Raw genomic sequence first — 21,765 nt, forward strand, 5'->3', positions numbered from 1 at the left:
CTACAGTCCATGGGATGGCAGACTCAGACATGACGGAGACAGTGAGCACACACACCCTGTCATTATCATTCCAATCAATCCCCCCAGCGCACCACCCTGCGAGGCGCTCTCAGGGCCCTGACCTGACCTTGCTGAGCCTCTCTGACCCAGGTGCTTGTCTGCAGACCCGGCTCCATCAGGGCTGCCCTGGTGGAGGCTGCAGGTCGCAGCTGTTTGGGATGCAGGCTCCTTGGGCCATAGGGCCCCCACCCTCCTTTCCACCACTGTGTCCTGTGGGACTGGGGGCAAAAATAAAGGTCCTAACCACCTCCTCCAAAAGACGGAGTGGGGTTTGGGAAGGGAGCCTTTGTGCTTTTCAACATTAAATCACAAACAGAAAGGAATGGAATGGAGATAAAAGAGATAGGCGGAAAGGAGAGAGGAGACAGAGCTGGGGGAGAGAGGGGGTGGAGAGAGGAGATGAGGCTCTAAGAGGGACAGAAGGAGAGGGGAGGTGGGGAAATGGGGGAGGAGAAGGGAGGGGATGGGAGCAGAAGGGGAGCTGGAAGAGAGGAAGGGAGAGGGGGGGAAGGGCAGAGGAGTGGTGGGAAGCAAAGGGGAGCCCACACGAGAGGGACACTCCAGGCCCAGGCCAGGTCTGGGAGCTGTTCCAATGACTCCCCGCATAAAAACAACCCATGACCACCAACCTCCCCAGCACCAGCTGTTTCCACTTCCGTAACACATGTTCCCTCACGTAAATTGTTTACTAACTTCACATCCAGATTTTTTTAAATAGAGGAAAACCTGGGGTTTGTCTGCACCCACCAGAAGAGCAGAGATAAGGGGGGAAATTCAACAACAAACAAAAGGAAAAAGCAGAACGAACGATCCAGGAGATCCCCCGACTTTCTGCAGAACAGCCACAGCTCCTTCACTCTGCTGGCTTCCTGAGTCAGTGAGGGGCCGCCTCCTCCACGCGGCTGCATCTGCGTCGCACCCACAAAGCCCAGCATCCCACTTCCAGAGCAAGAGGAGAGCCAGCACCAGGGGAAGGGCAGAGCTGGCACCCACAACCCTGGCAGCAGCAAGCAAAGCGCCACACTTGAAAGCCCGGCTCACCGCGAGAGGACACTGAAACCTCTGTTGGGTGGTGTTGAGAGCACGGGGTCCCAAGCCAGACCTCCAGGTTTGAGTCCCATCTCTGCCACTTGGGAGCTGTGTGACCTGAAGTGAGTTACCGAACCTCTCTGTGCCTCAGTTTTATCATCTATTAAAGGGGAGAAAAATAGTCTCCATCTGCTGGGGTGGCTGTGGTGTAAAAACGAGTTAAAATAAAGCACTAAGAATAGTGCCTTGGGTTTTACTAAGCCGTTTACCTAATTTTACAGACTAGAATTTTTTACCTAATTTTTAAAACTAAAGTTTTTACCTAATTAAAAAGATTAGAATTCTCTGCATCTCTTTGATATACTCACCCCAGATTTATCATGGGATTCTAGTTGAACATGATGTTCCCAAAGAAACATCAAAATCACAAAAGTGGTCAGAAACATTGCATATGAGGGTCATATGTGAAGCTCCTAGCAGTATACATACTCTTTCAAAATGTATGTAGGAGGAAAATACAAGAATTTCAAAATTGAACAAAGATTAATGTTCAGATACATTATGTCATTGGTCTAAATCTCTAAAAGAATATTTCTGTTCCCAAAGTGAACAGAAAGTTATGTATTTCTAGCCACAGTTCTTTCAACCCTTAAGTAGCCAAGACACTAGATATTTATCACAGACACTGCATTTGAGCATTAAAAACAGTACTTTGCTCCATCAAGGGTCCTTCAAAGGCAGTTTATTTACATCACCTCTCTGATTCCACAGCAGATACACTGAGGAGAACGGGATGATTGTATTATTGCTCAGTCTTACTCCCAAGTGTATCTTTAGTTCTTTGCTAAAATTTGTCCACATTCAAATATTAATTACTTCCAAGTATTATTCTAGATTAGTAGTCTGGTTTCATTATTAATTTTCTAATACTAATTTTTCTTATTTTATAACTAGCACATACACATGTTACACAGGTTTTATTTGCTTCCTCTAATTCATTCTCCACTGATCACAGCCCCAGGATGGAAGTATCAAGGTGTTTCTCAACTCATTGGTACTGACGATGTTGTTTGTATTTCCATGTGTTTTTGGCATGTGGCCTTTTCTTATATTTAATATTCAGAAACTTTGCAAGCTTGTATTATTTTGGGTTTAAGGGTGAAGCAATAGTGTGTCCATGGAAGTTGGTAAAAGATGCATCAGGAATATCAGGCATGACATCATATTAAACCAGAATCCCGTGATAAACCTAGGTAGAGAATATCAAAGAGAAGTGATGAATTCTAATTTTTTTATAATTTGGTAAAATTCACTTGTGCATGCTAAGTTACTTAAGTCATGTCTGACTCTTTGTGACCTCATGGACTGTAGCTTGCCAGGCTCCTCTGTCCATGGGATTCTCCAGGCAAGAATACTGGATTAGGTTGCCATGCCCTTGGGCTTCCCCTGGTTTGATTCCTAGATCTGGAAGATCCACTGGAGAAGGGATAGGCTACCCACTCTAGGTTTCTTGGGCTTCCCTTGTGGCTCAGCTGGTAAAGAATCTGCCTGCAATGTGGGAGACTTGGTTTCGATCCCTGGGTTGGGAAGATCTCCTGGAGAAGGGAAAGGCTGCCCACTCCAGTATTCTGGCCTGGAGAATTCCATGGACTCTATAGTCCATGGGGTCACAAAGAGTTGGACATGACTGGGTGACTTTCACTTCCTCCAGGGAATCTTCCTGACCTAGGGACTGAACCCGCATCTCCTGCACTGCAGGCAGATTTTTTACTGTGAAACCACTGGGGAAGCCCCAAAATTCATGTGTACATATAAAAAAAATAATGCTTGGTAAAGCCCAGGCACTATACTTGGTGCTTTAACTCATTTTATCCCACAGCCACCCAGGAGGTAGAGACTATTTTTCTCCCCCTTTGGTAGATGATAAAACCGAGGCACAGAGAGGTTCGGTAACTCACTTCAGGTCACACAGCTCCCAAGTGGCAGAGATGGGATCGAACCTGGAGGTCTGGCTTGGGACCCCATGCTCTCAACACTCCCAACAGAGGTTGCAGTGTCCTCTCGCGGTGAGCCGGGCTTTCAAGTGTGGCGCTTCGCTTGCTGCTGCCAGGGTTGTGGGTGCCAGCTCTGCTCTTCCCCTGGTGCTGGCTCTCCTCTTGCTCTGGAAGTGGGATGCTGGGCTTTGTGGGCGCGACGCAGATGCAGCCGCGTGGAGGAGGCGGCCCCTCACTGACTCAGGAAGCCAGCAGAGTGAAGGAGCTGTGGCTGTTCTGCAGAAAGTCGGGGGATCTCCTGGATCGTTCGTTCTGCTTTTTCCTTTTGTTTGTTGTTGAATTTCCCCCCTTATCTCTGCTCTTCTGGTGGGTGCAGACAAACCCCAAGTCATCCATAACTGATCGTGGTCCAGCGAATCGCATGGTGAGTGTATTTTGTGTATATATCAGCATGCTTTACATCCTTTCTGGTGGCTCAGAAATGAAGAATCTGCCTGCCATGTAGGAGACTTGCAGGAAACAAGGGCTCTATCCCTGGGTTGGGAAGGTCCCCCCGAGAAGGAAATGACAATGCACTCCATTATTCTTAGCTTTCCTGGTGGCTCAGATGGTCAAGAGTCTGCCTGCAATGCAGAAGACCCAGGTTCGATCCCTGGGTTGGGACAATCCCCTGGAAAAGGAAATGGCAACCCATTCTAAAATCCTGGAGAGTTCCATGGACAGAGAAGCCTGGGGGGCTACAATGCCCGGTGTCGCAAAGAATAGGACAGGACAGAATGGCTAACACTTTCACTTTCAGCGTGCTTTTGCTTCCAAAAGCCTGCACCTACGGGCCTTCTGCAGAGCCTGCCATGGGCTGCTGGGCCCCTCCGTGAACACCAACAGAGCTTGCACAGCCCTGGGGGGCCTTGGCCAATGGCTGATAAGTCAGAGCTCTGAGAGACCAGCTCCGAGGCATTCGGGCAGGACAAATCGAAGGCATAAGTGACACTCCAGAGTACTGTGCAGCGATGCTCCTTGGAGCTTCATCTCAAATTGCACCCCAGCTGACTTCCTGTTCCTTGTTTCGCCTTCCCCACCGCCCTCCTGGTTTCTCCTGGGGGCATCTTAACAAAAGTGAAATGTGAAGATCACTCAGTTGTGTCTGACTCTTTGCAACCCCAGGGACTATACAGTCTGTGGAATTCTCCAGGCCAGAACACTGGAGTGGGAAGCCTTTCCCTTCTCCAGGGGATCTTCCCAACCCAGGATCAAACCCAGGTCTCCCTCATTGCAGGCAGATTCTTTACCAGCTGAGCCAGCAGGGAAGCCCAAGTCTTAATAAAAGTCTTCACCCAAATCCCCCCCTCAGGGTCTGCTTCGGAAGAACCCAAGCAGGAGGAAGAAGCGGGCTTAAGTGGAGAGCAGAGTGGTGTCCGTGAATGGGAGGGGAGGCAGGGAGAACTTGGGTGTGGGACGAGAAGGATCTTTCTGGGTGTTTCTATGATCTCAGTCATTAAAAATACTGTCTCCCACAGACATAGAGAATAGACCAGTGGACACAGCAGAGGAAGGAGAGGGTGGGATGCATTGAGACAGTAACACTGAAACATATACTTTACTATGTATAAAACAGATAAGCCGGTGGGAGTTTGCTATATAACACAGGAGTGCAACCCGGTACTCTGTGACATCCGAAAGGGGTGGGATGGGGTGGGAGGAGGGAGGGAGGTTGAAGAGACAGGAGACATAGGGATACCTGCGGCTGAATCACATTGTTGTATGGCAGAAATCAACATGATATTGTAAAGCAATCATCCTCCCATGGAGAATTTTAAAAAGAGAGAGGAGAATTCCTTGATTAATAGAGGTAAGGCAGTTTCGATGGTTTCTAATAGCTGAGAGAATAAACACACTCTATGGAAAAAAATACAAAGTCTCCAGTTGCTAGGGAGTAAGAGGGGTGTGAAACAATTGGCTGCAAGCGTCAGAGCGTGACTGCTGTGAAGAAATCTGGTGAGGCTTCTAGGCAGTGGGCATTGATGTTCACCAGCCACATCGGCTTCTCAGTGCAGGCTTGAGAAGGTGGGGGGTTGGATTGACCAAGATTGGGGTTATTATAGGAGAGTAGGCTGAAGCGTGGAGGGAGCTATCCTGGTGGCTCAGACGGTAAAGAATCTGCCTGCAATGCAGAAGACCTGGGTTCGATCCCTGGGTCGGGAAGAACCTCTGGAAGCGGGAATGACAACCCACTCCAGTATTCTTACCTGGAGAATCCCATGGACAGAAGAGACTGGTGGGCTACAGTCCACGGAGTCACAGTCGGGTACAACAGAATGACTAACACTTTCACTTTTCAGGCTGGAGGGAGAGAAGTTGAAGGGTGTTGGGGCAGATGAAGGGGGGGTGGCTATGATGATGAAGGACCTTTGATGGATATAGAAGGAAATGACAACATTGGAAGGGTGACCTAGGAAAGTGAGTGAGAACAGTGGATTGTAGATCCTGGTGAAGTTCGAGTTGTCGGTGGAGTGGTCACAGGCTGTTATGATGGGAAGTGTTGGGCAGCTGGTGGGGCACCCAGAAGACAGGCTACAGAAGTGATGAGGTGATCATCATGTCAGGGTCAAAAGTGGGAGGCTGGCATGGAGGAGAGAGTCAGACCACCAACTGTTAGAGGCTCGACTCTCTGAAACCTTGTAACTAAATGTTTAGATATTCTATACATTTGCCTTTTAAATTTGTTTTTGCTTGTTTTTCAAGACTTTAGCAAAGGGATGAGGAGCTGAGGGTAAAACACAGAGAATGAGATGGTTGGATGGCATCACCGACTCGATGGACATGAGTTTGAGTAGGCTCCTGGAGTTGTAATGGACAGGGAGGCCTGGCATGCTGCAGTCCATGGGGTTGCAAAGAGTCGGACATGACTGAACTGAAGCTGGAACTCAAACAAGCTGCTCCCAACCTGTTCTCACTGGATCCGTACTGTGCCCTGGAAGGCGGCCATGACCCCTGCACACACACACATTTGGATGTGGTAGCTTTCACTTCACCCCAGAGTTTCTCTCAGCTTTGACTGTGAATTCTTCAGATCAGTAATCTCTAATTTCCATGGTTTTCTTCCAAGTTGGTTTGAGGGGAAAGAGCTGTGAGCCTTGTTCTCAAATAGACTTTGAGCAATTATTCAATTCTATTGCGCTTCCCAGGTGGCGCTCGTGGTAAAGAATCCGCCTGCCAATGCAGGAGATGCCAGAGACTCAAGCTCAGTTCCTGCGTTAGGAAGCTCTCCTGGAGGAGGAAATGGCTACCCACTCCAGTATTCTTTCCTGGAGAATCCCATGGACAGGGGAGTCTGGCAGGCTACAGTCCATAAGCTCGCAAAGAATTGGACACAACTAAGGGACTGACTGAATTACTCTACACACCCTCTTGAAAGCCAGGCCTTTGTCTCTACCCTCCCCTCCTTTCTGCAGAAGTTCAATCTTTTAGAAGGAAACTCATCTCCTACAATCAAGTTAGCACTGCGGGGTCTCCTTCAGTTTTCCTGGTAACACTTAGTCTTGGCGGCCCAGTGACTCTGACTAGCTTACGACAGAGTGACACCAGAAAGGAGGCAGAATCTCTTTTCTCAGCATCTCTAAACCAAGCATCACTTCCTCCATCATACATGCACATGCAGACACACATGTAGTGCACACAGGCTTGTGAGGACCTCGTATAACCCAAGGAATGATTTCCAAAGCAGAAGCACTGGCTAGGATGGCTGAACAGTAGAAGTCAAGAGAAATGGGCATGCCCCATGACTCTCTCCTGGTTTTCAGATGAGATGTGACCTATGCAAGTGAATCCTCAAGCACTGTGAGGTGAGAATATACTTTTCTCCAAAGTGCTGAGCATGGCAAGCAGGAAGGGGAAGGCCAAGGAGATGCTGGCAGCATCCTTTTCTGGATCCAGTGGTGGCCCTGAGACTGAGCACATGAATGATGCAACAGCCAACCTGGAGGGCATCTGGCAGCACTTGGGGCTTCTCTGCAAATGTTCTTCCTGCCCTCCTACCAAATACGAGTGCGGGATAAGGGAGATACTGGCTGTAAAGATCTTTTCTTTCTTTTGAACATATGCCTGTGTCATGTGGCTGTAACTGAAATTTTTTGTCCAAATGGCTAAAGTTTTTGAGAACCCCCGTGAGCACAGTTAATCCCCCTGCACAAGCAACAATTTCAGCAATGAAGTTCTTAACATGAAAGGTGTTGGAAGAGTTTCTGCGTTGAACTTTGCTTCATGCCTGTGAACAGAGCAGTCACTGCCACCATGAATTAACTTTTTCTCCCAGCAGCTTGCCAGGTGGCACTAGTGGTAAAGAACCCACCTGCCAATGCAGGAGATGTAAGAGACTCAGGTTCAATCCCTGGGTTGGGAAGGTACCCTGGAGGAGGATATGGCAACCCACTCCAGTGTTCTTGCCTGGAGAATCCCATGGTCAGAGGAGCCTGCTGGGCTACAGTCCATAGAGTCACAAAGAGTGGGACATGACTCAGAAGTATCACTTAGCAGAAGCTAAAAAAGATGGAGAAACTCCAATTTTCTCTTCAATTAAAAAAGCTTGGCTCCACTCCTGTCTTGTCTAAACATACAGTATGTATGATTCTTTATTTACCACCTGAAGCCTGGACTCTGCCTTTTACCAATGTCAACTATAAATATTGCATCCACTAAATTTATTTTCCAATATTTATCCAGCGATCTGCAGAGCCAACTCCCCATTATCCGTGGTGCAGGTTACCTGGGCTCTGCAGAGCACCTCTCGGTCCCCTTGGCTGGTCCAAAGCCTCCTTCCAGTCTTCACAGCACCATGTGTTGGATGCTGGATCTGTAGAGCTCCCCAAAGAGCCAGCCACCCTTACAGAGAGGGTGATAGAAAGCATTAGGATGTGGATGGAGGAAGAAGTGGGGGGGTACCTACCACATCGACTAGTTTCATTATTTCTCCTTCCTCATTGTCAATTGTTAAAATGTTAACACACATGCTTAACATGTTACCTCCAGTCTTACTGAAGTTACCTGGATTATATACTATGTTCAAATTAATTTCTTCCTAAAACCTGATGCAGAACCATGAAGCCGGGAAGTTTGTAATATGTGTTCTATTTTAGGATAACATTCAAAGCCATGCAAACCTGTCTATCACTGAAAGGTTCATTTCAAGTCGTGTTAATTGAAGGCAAGTTGATTCATTTATACACAACAGTTCTCTCATTTCCCTTTGAGCAATTGTCAAGCGTGCTTGACGCAGAGCAAGTGACCTTCAAATGCTAGGCAGGGAGGTGGGGGTGTTGGTCTGGACTGTCAGTGTAGATTTGGCAGCATGAGTTGCTCCAAAGAATCCTGATTTCTTATGCATGAACTATTGACCCTGGCGCTGGGGCTGGGAGAGCAGGACGGGAAGGAAGGTGAACTCCCGCTGATTCAGGGGGCCCTCCCAGGCTGTCTTTTCCACGCTGTCAGCGTTATTCACCTCACTTTCCTCTCCTCCCTCTTCCGCCCCACCATTAGTCCTGTCCCTGGAAGCACTTTTCAGTTGCCAGGAATCAGGAACATTGGGAAACCATCCAAAAAAGCTGGGTGGCTACTTTGTTTTCCATGGCCCGCACGGTAACACATGGCCCCGAGCTTAGCACCGGGTCATAGGTGCGGACACAGCATGGCTTAAAGGAAGGAACGCAGCATCAGAAAGAGAGGTCTTCCGAGGCTTGGGTACCAAACAAGCATGGGACCTGGAGACCAGCCTTCCTTACAGGCCTGTCCAGGTGAAGATGGAGAAATGTTCCCTAGGGGTTTCAGGATTTTCTCCTTCAGCTCCTTTACTTGGAGCAATGCTTCTCATTTGAAGCTGCTGGTCTGAGGACCACTTTTTCAGCAGGAGGACAGCAGGCCCCCCAGCCGTCTAATTTCCAGGAGGTGGAACTACCATGTGTGGAAGAGAGAGCTCGTGGGAACCACAGGGAGGTCAGCGTGGTGCTCTGTGGTAACCTAGAGGAGTGCGATGGCGGATGGAAGGGAACTCAACAGGAAAGGGATATATGTATGTATGCATACACCTGATTCACTTTGTTGTACAACAGAAACTAATGCAACATTGGAAAGCAACTATGTGTGTGTGCATGTTCTAAATCACTTCAGTCATGTCTGACTCTTTGCGACTCTATGGACCGTAGCCCACTGGGATCCTCTGTCCATGGGATTCTCCAGGCAAAAATACTGGAGTGGGTTGCCATGTGCTGCTCTAGGGGATCTTCCCAACCCAGGGATCGAACATGCGTCTTCTGCACTGGCAGGCAGATTCTTTACCACTGAGGCATCTGGGAAGCCCCTTAAAGCAACTAAACCCCCACCTTGCCCCCCCCAAAAAAACAGGGAGGAAATTCCCAGAAGTCAATGTGCCTGCCCACTGAGGATCATAGGAAATGCCCTTGAAACCAATATCAGGTCCTGAGCTGAAGAAACGTCTCCTGTCTTGGCTTTCAAAATATTGCAAACGTTCCGCTGTGTAAGAAACACGTCAAACGCCTCCACTGGAAAAACAGGCTTCAGAGGCAAAACGGTGCCCGTTGCCCTTGATTCGTTCAAGCTGCTGCCTGGGGACCAGTTGTTGCATTTCATTAGCTCTCTGATGACAGGTGTAGCTCAACTGTATGTCAAGCAGCAAGGAACTCAGTTCTGTGAGCAAACATCCCTTGTTCACATCTGACAAGTCTTTCTATTAAGTAGTGAGGTGATGAAACCTTCCTAGCTCCTCTCTCACTGGCCACCTCATCCCCTCACCTGCCTCTGACTCTCTCATCCTCTAACCTGGTTGCATGGATGCAGAAACTGCAGATTCCTTCTGCCAGTGCCTTGGTCATTCAAAGATGCCCCTATAGGTGGCCCATGAACAGTCCTGTGTGTGAGCACATGGCTGTTACTGACAGAGTGCCATGGGTGGTGAGCAGTTCTTTTCACACTTCAAATCTTTGAGCTTATCCTGTGAGGTGCGTGGGGAGCACCTGTTGGCCTGCTCCCCTCCTCCCCCGCCATCTGAGATTCTGCCTCTTAGACCCCTGGGCAGGGCAAAGCCCTTTTTCTCTCCTCTTAAAGCACCAGCTCATTCCTGACTTCTGTGTGTCAAGGTGGTATGTCTGCTCTGCTTGTTAAGAGTCATTAGATTGCTGTATAAGAGAAACTAACACAACGTTGTAAAACAACTATACTCCAATACAAATTAATTTAAAAATAAGGGGAAAAAAATACTCTTTAAAAAAAAAAATGCTCCTTGGGAGTAGCCAATATGATCATCCATTTAAGGGAATTCCCTGATGGTCCAGTAGTTAGTACTCCAAGCTTTCACTGTTGAAGGTCTGGGTTCAATCCCCATTCATGGAACAAAGATCACACAAGCTACTCGGTGCAGCCAAAAAAAAAAAAAGATCAGTCATGTAAGTATTTTCTGCATTCTACTTTAACAGTAAAGAGGCCATGCAATCCAAGGAAACAAACATCTAATGACTTTTGAAAAAATAAACAAACAACAAAACATCTTCCAGAATGAGTTGATTTCAACACAGGTTTAACCTGGTTTCTTACACTTGCTTTACTAACTCAATAACCTTACCTGATGTTTAGAGAAAGCAGTTGTTCTAGGACCCCTCACCAAACATCAGAAAGCACTAATAAATTCAATATTTTACCTGAAAGCAGGAAATCAAACTAAATTTTTAGAAATAAATAGCAACTAACAGAGTGACTAGCAAAGAAAGAGAGGGACTGATGCATCCTTAGGGAAAAGCTCATTTTCTGATGAGTATAACAGAGAGCTCAGTTGCTCAGTTGAGTCCAACTCTGTGCGACCCTATGGACTGTAGCCCACCAGGCTCCTCTGTCCACGGGATTCTCTAGGCAAGAATACTGGAATGGATTGTCATGCCCTCCTCCAGGGGATCCTCCCAACCCAGGGATCGAACCCGCAACTCTTTTGTCTCCTGCATTGGCAGGCAGGTTCTTTACCACTAGCGCTACCTGGGAAGCCACCTATCCTCATAATGGTCATAAACACAGCCCGCTTATCATTACTCAAGGTTTCTGACACCCATATCACCATTCTTCCCAGCAGCCCAGAGACGTGGGTCTTCTTATTCTCCTTTATCCACAGAAAGACTGGAGATCACCCGACAAACTGCCTGGTCTTTTGGCAAGAAGGCAGGACAGACGTATTTTCAACTGAGGCATTCTGGATGCCAAAATCCATGTTGGTGCTTTTATGATAAGAAGTCAAAGCAAAGTGTTTACTAAATCTTAACAGTCAATCTAATTCAGCAGTTACGGAGCACCTACCATCTCTTGGTTGTGATAAGGAGGACAGAAATTCATGTTAACAGCCTTCAGTTGAGCAAAAAACGCTTTCTTTTAGGGAATCTTTCAGAATGAACACTTCCAGAAAATTTTCCTAATTGAGCTTGAGGTACTAAATTGACCCTTCACTCAATTTTTCTTAACCAACCAACTGAATTATCAATAGTTTCAAAATGACAACTCCCACACAATTAAGCATTCTGTGTTTGGTTGTTCATTTAACCCGCCGACTAATGAAAAACTTTAATATTATTTCTTCTAAAGAAGGAAATGGAAGCGTCTTTTCTTGTCACACCATAAAGACAAGTAAACATCTTATATTAATCATATTTGTTTCAGATTACAACTAGAGACTGCCATATATAAGACAGAATTGAAAAGAAGCAAAACTAAGCCTTAGCCCCAGGTTTTCTATGTAACAGAGTTGGAGTATGGTTTCTAAAAACTTATAATTTCATGTGCATAGTGGCAATTGTGACAGGAATTCTGGAACAAGAGTTAATTATGTGAGTGAAATTGCTTTGTATTTCAAATTACACAGTAAGCAGCCTCCATGGCCCAGAAGAAGTTCTTCAGAAGAAATTGCTAAACGTGTCTGTTTATGAACATTTTTGGTGTTTTAAAGTCTCCTGAAGCACCTGGGACCTCTGTGGGAAAAAACACAGAGTATAAACAGATCTTTGTTTGTTAAGTCCTCAAAGGATGTTTTTTGAATCTGCTTCTGTAGGTGAATAAAGCTGGTGATTGTGGAGCCTTTCTTCACCAAAAAATAACAACGCTGATTTAGTAGGCTGTTTTGGAAAAGAGCCCAGTAAAATCTGTTGCAGAGTTAAGATATACTTTGAAAAAATTTTCTGTTTTTAGAAGTAGGCTGATGGAGTATTTTCTTTCCTTAAGTGATATTTGTCAATCTGCTTCAAATCTGTTCTGAAGTAAAACTGGACATTAAAAACTTCATATAATCATTAAGTTTAATAAAATATAATTTAATAATGCCCATGTTTTCTAATATCCAAAGTATTTGATCTATTACAAGCTTACCAATAGTAACCATCTCTTAAGTCAATGTCTAATCTGTTATGACATCATCCAAAGAAAAATAATTTTAACAAGACTAGAATAAAGTTTTTTTAACTGCTTTTATGAACCTGTATTCAACCAAAATAAAACTTTGGATGTGACAGAAAGTGTATAAACAGATGAAGAACCAATTTAGCAACCTCTGAGTTGACTTGTTTAGTTTCTAATTTGTGTCTGACTCTTTGTGACCCCATGGACTGTAGCCCACCAGGTACCACTATTTATGGGATTTCCCAAGCAAGAATACTGGAGTGGGTTGTCATTTCCTTGTCCAAGGGATCTTCCCGACCCAGGGATCAAACTCACATCTCTTGCGTTGTGGGCAGATTCTTTACCACCGAGCCATAGAAATTAGCCATAGAAAAATTTGGCTTTATTACAGCCAACCTTAATCTGGGCCCAGATGAATAGCAGCATGAGGTTAGGAAGTGTTTGAAAGTGTCTGAAAAATTGTGGGGCAGGTGGAGAGGACAATTTATTTAATTTTCAAAATCTTAATTTACTCTGTGTTAGTGCTTTTCGGAGTTCATTATAGTCATCAGTGCACCTAGAGTTCATAGGACTTTAATTAGCTAATTTAGAGATAAGAAAACTGAGGCAGGGAGAGGCTGAATAAGTTGCCCAAAGTCACACAGAGCTAGTGCTGCAGCCAGGATTCAAATCCAGGCATCCTGGTTCCAGAGTTTTCACCCTTCACCACTGTGCTAGGCAGCCTTCCAGATATGCCAACTGTGTGTGTGTGTCTCTGTGTGTGTGTGTGTGTGTGTGTGTGTGTCTGTGTGTGTGTGTGTGTGTGTGTGTGTGTGTGTGAACACTTACAACACTGACTTGGTGTCTGTGCAACTGCCCTAGACCTCCCCTGCCCACCTGACTGTAACTTTCAAAAAGTCCTGTGGATGATGTATGGTTTCTAGAAGGACACTACTGCAATGGCAATATATTAACTGGGAAAGAAAATTCCAAGCCATACGCAGTGACATTCAGAGGAAACCGTTTTCTTCTAAGATATGAGTCATCAGAAAGAGGTCAAGGCTTTCAAAAATAAAGCACAAGATCACTTTGAAGGTAAAAAGAGAAGACAAATGAGCTCACATCAAGTCCTGCTAACAGAGGAGGTCTGGATGCAGACTCCTGAGAAGCCTGAAAAGAATTTTGAGAAATTAGGCCTATATAAACTCATGGAAGCTTTATTTTTAATAGTGAGAAAAATAGAAACATGCAAGAATCCATCAACAGGGGATTGATTAGTTTATATGCATGTGATGAGCTGATCCATTTAACCACTGAAAGATGAGATTCTATACATTAAATCAGGTATGATCCTATTTGGTAAATATGTACATAAATTAGTGCTGTGAATGTATGAAAAATCTCAGAAGAATATACTTATATCAGCGATTATCTTTGAGGGATCAGATTTCTGAAAATTATACATTTTGTGCTTTATATTTCAGAATTATTTGCACTTTTGTAAAGAATATGTGTACTTTTATAAGAACAAAAAGTCATAAAGAAATGGGTCTTTTTTATAGAGACAGTAAACACTGTGTGCTAAGGGGGAGGAAGGGAGAAGGGAGAGATTTGCAACATTAATGAAGAGCTGTGCCTTGGAAATTCAGAAATCACTCTGCTTTCTCTCCCACATCAACTCCTAACCCCACAAACAATGCTTTTATTCAACTGCACTTTGATGTTATCCCATGGGCCTCTCCCCCGTGGTTCAGCTGTAAAGAATCCGTCTGCAATGCAGGAAGCGCAGGAGATGCAGGTTTGATCCCTGGGTCTGGAAGATCCCCTGGAGGAGAAAATGGCAGCCAACCTACTCCAGTATTCTTGCTGGCCAATCCTATGGACAGAGGAGCCTGGCGGGCTACAGTCTACAGGGTTGCAAAGAGTTGGACATGACTGAAGAGACTGAGAACATGTGCACATGTGGGCCTCTGGAGGAACATAAGAAACAGGTGCACAAAATTTGTCATTATATCTATCGAAGAAAATGTTGTTGAGGATGGTGTCCATTACATCTCGGTTCTTTTCATGTGAGAATTTATAGGAGACATTTTTCTCGGGTCTCATTTTCATGAAAAGCTACTTTCCTCGACAGCTGGGCACCTTACCTGAAGGATGCTGTGACTGGTAAGGCATCTTGCATAGCTCTTTGCTTCAGTTACTGGGAAGCTTAGAGACAAAATTCTCACCTGTCCAGCAGCTGGCACAGATCTGAGTATGCTCTTTTGACAGCCAACTTGGCTCTGATTTTTTTCCTTTCTTTGGTTCTTCTGTATTTTCTGTATGTTCACAGGTTACATCAAAGAACCTGTTTCCAGAGTAAGTCACTGTTGAATAGTAACAGGCATTACTTTTGCAAACACACACCTTTGTAAAGGACATCCATCTGGGTGGAGAGGAACCTCGTGTTTCATGTAGGTGTTATAAGGGCCACATCTGCTTTTATCTATTCTACAGACTGGGATTATATGTGGAACTTCAGTTAATAGAAGAATTCAGCTTCCTGAAAAATAGGTTTAAAAAAAACAACCCTGAAATAGAAGCCAAGTTGTATGCATTTTAAGGCATGAACTTGAATTGTTTTATAAAACACATTTCAGGTATTGAGTTACACACAATATTCTTTCAATATCTTCACCTGTATATTATATAAATATACATATACATACACACGATTTACTGGTTACTTTAACCTTGACCACATGTATCCCTTCTGCCAAGTCCAACTCCGTTCTCTGGTTCAGAGCCAAAGTTCTCAAGACCTGTCTTTACCCACAGTCTCCATTTGCCCACCCCTTGCTCACCACCCAACTGTCTGGCTCATTGTTTCCCTCATCATCCTATTAAAACCAACCTCAAAAGCCTCAAGGTCATTAAGTCCCATGAACATTTTTCAGCTTTCTGACTTCTCAGCAGCACTAATGCAGTGGACTGTGGACCACCATCACACTTTTGACTATTTCTGGAGACTCTGGCTGATTCCCTTCCTCTGTGAGCTTGGTGGTGGTAGTCGCTCAGTCGTGTCTGACTCTTTGCAACCCGTGGATTGTAGCCCACCAGGCTCCTCTCTCCATGGAATTCTCCAGGCCAGAATACTGAGTGGCTTGCCATTCTTTTCTCCAGGGGATCTTCCCAACCCAGGGATCGAAACTGGGTCTCCCGCATTGCAGGCAGATTCTTGACCATCTGAGCCACCAGGGAAACCTCTGTGGGCTTACCAGCTCCTCATAGCCATTAAGATCATGAATTCTGCAAGGCACTGCCTCTGTCCACTCTTCTTACCTGGCTCAAGTCTTCTGATGATCCCATGCCTGCCTGTGTTTTCAATGATAATACCCCAGGGTCTCCCAAACTCGAATCTCCATCCCCAATCCTTCTTCTTATTGCAGACCTACAAGTCTGATGGCTTATTCAAGATCTCCATTAAGGTGACTTCACACCCTAGAGGACCAAGACTACACTAAGAATGACCTCATGGTCTTCTGCATCAGCCTGTTCTTCGTGTAGGGTTTACTACCTGACTGACTGTCTCTTCCACCTGGTTCTACAAGCAGAAGCTGAGGAATTCCTTGCCCCTCCAACTCCCAATTTTTGCCCATCTACATGGTTCTCACAGATCTCTCTACACCTCTTTTCCTCCACAGCCACCACTTCAATCTAAGCCACCATCTCCTCTCACTAGAGTTATTTTAATGGCATCTTAACGGGTCCTCCTTAATCTATGCTTATCTGTCTTCAGCATCATTCTTCATGCTTCAGTGAAAGTGAAAAAAATCTCATCATACCCATTCACTAACATTCTCTTCCTGGATTGACACATGGCTTCTCATTGCTCTAACAGCAAAATCTTTAAAGTGACCTTAAAGGTCCTGCATTGTATCACTTTACCTAAGTCTCTTCTATACTTTCTTTGCTCCAGAATCTTGAGCCTTCTTTGAACATGCCACAGAGCCTTTGCTTATGATGTTATTTCTGTCTGGAATGTTCACCTGTCTTATCTCACCTACCTTACCCTTCTCTGTTAATCTTTACTCTTACTCAGATGTCAACCCAACATTACTTTCTTAGAAAAACCTTGCCTACTCCCAGGATATCTCTCATGTCATGACTTAACTATCATTTACAGCACATATCACACTTTGTAATTATACATTTACTGACAAGATTATTGTTCAATACTTGTATTACACACCAGGCCACAAGCTCAGGATTGTAGTGGAAGTATCAATTATAGTTCATTATTACATTTATAGCATCTAGAGCAGAATTTGACCTCTGTACGTGCTTGGGAATATTTCTGAAATGATTAATGAATGAAATAAATCCTTCTTTTTATATACTGATTATGTACTAATCTGTGTTTCATTGGGCCCTAAATCAGATGGAATTTTTTATTAGATTATAGATCTAGTGTTATTTTGGCATGTATTAGGTTATTAGTATATATGAAAAGGAGATAAAAGATATTCCCAAACTAAAAAATTTTAACCAAAATACTGGGATGACCCTTTAAGAGGATAACAAAAATTATACCTTATACAATCAAGACCACATTTAATGATCACAGCTAACTAGAAAACAAAATAATAAATAACTCAATATAAATTATTAGAGTTTTATTATTAAAAAATGATGTTAAAATTTAACAGCATGATATACTCTTAGGTAATAATGTTGAACAATCTTTGTTGACTAAGCTGTTACCCTTCAAAACATAATGGTTGAACTTGAAAAGCAGAAGACCAACAAAATGAGCAGATATTCAGATGAACAGTTCACTAATTGCTTTCCTTTGCATCAGTTTTCATGTCTTTAAAAGCCCATGCCCTTCTTAATACACAGAGAGACTGAGGTGCTAAAGCAAATCTTCAAAGATCGGTATTACCGACTGATTTTTTTCTTTGTGAATGACTGAAGACTTCTGTGCTTAACTCTCCTTATTTTAGATTACAGTTCACTTCTGTCCCCTAAATTGTGCATGCTATCTCATTTTTATTACCAACATTAGAATGAGTGAAGTAATAGAAAAAGAAGATTTATTCTTTACAAAGGGTCTATTGTGGCTTTGCTGCTTCTTGTTCTACCCTTCCCCAGTCTTTGTCAAGACTCTGACAGATGAAGATGCTATACACGCAATAGATTCTGAGTTACTCAGTATGATTTATTAGATGAGTTACTTTTCATGTATTTGAGTAAGTGCTGTAAGCGGGAAGACAAGACTGAAACCACACGAAAGCCTGAGAGCTGCCAGCCACTGAAACATAAAACCAGTTCAGAAGAGACTCGCTCTAATACAACACACATGTCTCATAAATTGATACACTGACCTTCATCAAAATTAAAATGTTCTGATAACAAGATGCTGTTTTAAAAAGATGAAAAATTTAAAAAGCAAGCCAAAGATGAGGGGAAATATTTGCAAAATCACAGATCTGCTAAAGAACTGTGTCCAGAATAGATAAAGACTCTTACAGCTCAATACTAAGCAAAAAAACCAATTTAAAAATTAGCAAAAGCTTTGCGTAGACACTCCATCAAAGAAGATATACAAATGACAAGTATATGAAAAGATGCTCAATATCTTCAGTCATCGGGAAAATGCAAATTCAAACCACAATTAGACATCACCGTAATAGAATGGCAAAAAACCAAACCAAACCAAAACAGAACTGACATTAAGCGAGTATGTGGAGCAACTGGAATTCTCACACTGCTGGTGCAAAATGGCACAACTCTTAGCAGTTTCTTGTAAAATTAAGCATACACTTCCCATACAACCCAGCAATCCCACTCCTACATCTACATCCAAGAGAAATCAAAACTTATATTCACACAAAAATCTCTACATGATTGTCTTGGTGACCTCATTTTTAATTGCCAAAAACTGGAAACAACTCAAATGTTCATGAACTGGTGAATATGTAATCCATCTGTTTTACATCCATACATTGGAATACTATTCAGTAATAAAAAGGAATAAAGGGCTGAAACAGAGGCAATGCGGATTAATCTTTTCTATCCTCTATGCCCCCAAAGGATGTCAAATCAGAAGTTCAAGTTCACCTAGGTGGGCAAATGCTCTCAGAGCAAAAGGAACTTTGGTGCTTCTCCTTGACCTTTCTAGGTTTCAGTTTTCAATAATATTCTGACCTGATCGTTCCTTACTATCTTACTGATGCTTTAATAGTTTTAAGAAGATAGTTTAAAATCTTTTCATCCAGAATTTTTAGTTGTCAGAAGAAAGACTGATCCAAATAACATAGTCCACCATACTACCAGAAGTAGAAGCTGAGTACCTGTATGGAGTAACAGCCAAAGAAAGGACTTGGTATGGGTGGATTTCAGGAACGTGGAAGGAGATTCAGGAAACATCTTTAGGAATAAGAAAAGCTTACTCATGTCTCCTCAGAGGATGGTGGTGTCTAGCCATTGTGCTGGGTGGTGGCAAGAGAAATCCCATGCCAAAGCAGTATCTTTCAGGGAACAGCATCAGAATAACCTGCAAGGGAATGAGTCAGTTCTTTACTTTTCCTTAATTCACCACCACTTCCCCCAGTCCACATAGCTAGAACCATAGGAAAATGGGACCGCGATGCTCTCTCCATCGCCTCCAGCAGCACCACTTGCAGTGTTCTCATCTCACCTCTCTAGACTCATTTCCCCCCTCCCTTCCCCAGCTTCTTTAAATGTGGCCCTCTTGGCATTTAGTTTTGGTCCCCTCCTGGGTCTGTGCCCCTCATGCTTCCTGGCTCCACCTGCCCCTGGGCTGCCCGCCTGGGTGAGCCCCCTCGGAGGATGGCCTGCTGCTGACGTTATCAGAGCCTTGAGCAGCAGCTAGATGGTCCATGAAGGCTTCATAGCCCTTTGCACTAGAATCTTCTACTCAAATTCAAACGTGAAAGTTAATTCAATCCTCACAACCTCTCTTCACTGTCAAGTGATCCGTTTCTAGGGTCAAAGGCATTTTAAATGCTACTGGAAAGTGCAAGTTTCAATTTCTTACATTTAGCATCTTGTGTGACTCATTTAAGGGTTTCTCTGGTAGCTCAGCTGGTAAAGAATCCACCTGCAATGCAGGAGACCCTGGTTCGATTCCTGGGTCAGGAAGATCCCCTGGAGAAGGGATAGGCTACCCTCTCCAGTATTCTTGGGCTTCCCCAGTGGCTCAGCTGGTAAAGAATCTGCCTGCAATGTGGGAGAGAGACCTGGGTTTGGTCCCTGGGTTTGGAAGATCCCCTGGAAAAGGGAATGGCTACACTCCAGTATTTTGGACTGGAGAATTCCATGGACTGTACAGTCCACGGCGTTGCAAATAGTCAGATACGACTGAGTGATGATTAGCTAGCTATGACTCATTTAAAAATTCAAATGGAAATGAAGTATATGCCAGTCTGATTTTAATATCTTTTGTGTGTAGTCTCTACACCACTAAGATACAAAGATCAGCTTTGGGGGCATCCAAGGATAAACGATTAGAATCATATTGTGTTGGCAATTAAATGACTGTTTCTCAATATCAATATCTCATGCAATAAAGATGTGTAATTGTATCACAAAGCCCAAGTCTGCAAGTCGATGCCTTGGGTCAGCTTGGTGTCCTACAGGCCCCAGGCTCTTTTGCTCTACTCTGACGCCCTCATGAGACGCCTCTGTCCAGGGCGAGTCTCGCACATCACAGGATGGCTCCAGAGCTCCAAGTCCCAAGGCTTCACACATCACGTGCCAGGCAGCAAGAGGGGAGGCCGCTCCTCACAGCCCTCTCTTTTCATTATTAGGGGGACAAGTCCTCACTGAGCATGTGGACCAGAACACACTACGTTCAGGCCCCAGGGCTGCCATGATAAAGGACCACAGGCTGAGTGGCTTAAGCACCAGCGCCAGCACTGGATTCTCTCCCAGTTCTGGAGGTCGGCCGGCTGAAATCTAGGTGTCAACAGGTTGGTTCTTTCTGAGGGCTGAGAGGGAGCCTCCATCCCAGGCCTCTCTTCTTGGACTGTCCACAGCCATCTCCTCCCACTGTCTTTCCCCTGTTGCATGTCTGTCTCTGTGTCCAAATGAAACAGAAGGAGAACCAAGGACATAAAGAACAGACTGGTGGGTGCCAATGGGGAGAGGTTTGGGGCAGGGATGGAGTGGGAGGTTGGGGTTAGCAGATGTAAGCTTTTATATACAGAATGGTTAAACATCAAAGCCCTACCGTATAGCAAAGGGAACTATATTCAATATCTTGTGATCAACCATAATAGAAAAGAATAGTAAAAAAGATGTATATATACATACACACATATATGTGTAACTGAATCACTTCGCTGTATAGTAGAGATTAACATAACATTGTAAATCAACAATACTTCAATTAAAAAAAAATTAAAAAAAAAAGAAATGACCATTGCCTTGATGTCTCATGATTAAAATGAGGTAATACAGAAGAGAATAAGAGGAGAAAGTATTGATCGGACTGCAGTCTCCTGTGGCCCAGACATCCTGCGGTGAGAACTCTCTAAAATAGAATCTGTTCTCAAAAATGAAATCGTCAGAATTCAGCTGGACCTTGCAAGCAGTCCATGCCACACTTGCCAGTGCCACCCACTCATTTTCCTCCTTGACTGACCTTCTGTTGAATTCTTCTCTTTTCCTGAGTTCAGGAGGCCACATGCACGTACAGTTCCTCCAACTTAATGTACATTCACAGGAAAAAGAAAACACAATAGGAACAGAGGAACAAATGCAAATTAAATGAAATCAAATTCTCAGGAAAAACAAAACACAGTAGAAGCAGAGGAACAAATGCCAATCAAATGAAATCAAATTCTCAGGAAAAACAAAACACAATAACAGCAAAGGAATCAAATGCCAATCAAAATGGAATCAAATGTGATTGCAATGTGACTCCAACCAAATGGGAATCAAATGTGGCACTGGAATCAAATGTCAATCAAATGGAATTAAGTGCAAATATTAAATAATGCAGATATTTAACTATATATTGAGTTGTCTCCTGTACATGTGGCACTTCTTGGAATAAATGATGACTTGCTCCCAGACTGTCCTCAGAAATCCTGCAATGTCTCTGAAATGTAAAACTATGGTGTGTGTACATACATATATGTATGTGTATGTGCACGTGCACATATATACTAGGTACATAAATGTGAAAGTGTATATACACACATGTACACGTACTATGCACGTAGTACAAAAGCATGCACACATACTATATATGTAAGTA

The 21,765-nt window shown here is 44.0% G+C and overlaps 1 long non-coding RNA gene across 1 annotated transcript; it reads left to right on the forward strand.

Annotated features, from left to right (window-relative positions):
- Positions 1–1,003: 1,003 nt before the first annotated feature.
- On the forward strand, positions 1,004–16,879 carry LOC139033042 (uncharacterized). Its single transcript, XR_011485666.1, has 2 exons — positions 1,004–3,507; positions 5,826–16,879. It is a non-coding gene; the product is annotated as an uncharacterized lncRNA (long non-coding RNA).
- The last annotated feature ends 4,886 nt before the right edge of the window (positions 16,880–21,765 follow it).

Source organism: Odocoileus virginianus, chromosome 34, assembly GCF_023699985.2.
Source record: "Odocoileus virginianus isolate 20LAN1187 ecotype Illinois chromosome 34, Ovbor_1.2, whole genome shotgun sequence".
Taxonomy (NCBI): Eukaryota; Metazoa; Chordata; class Mammalia; order Artiodactyla; family Cervidae; genus Odocoileus; species Odocoileus virginianus.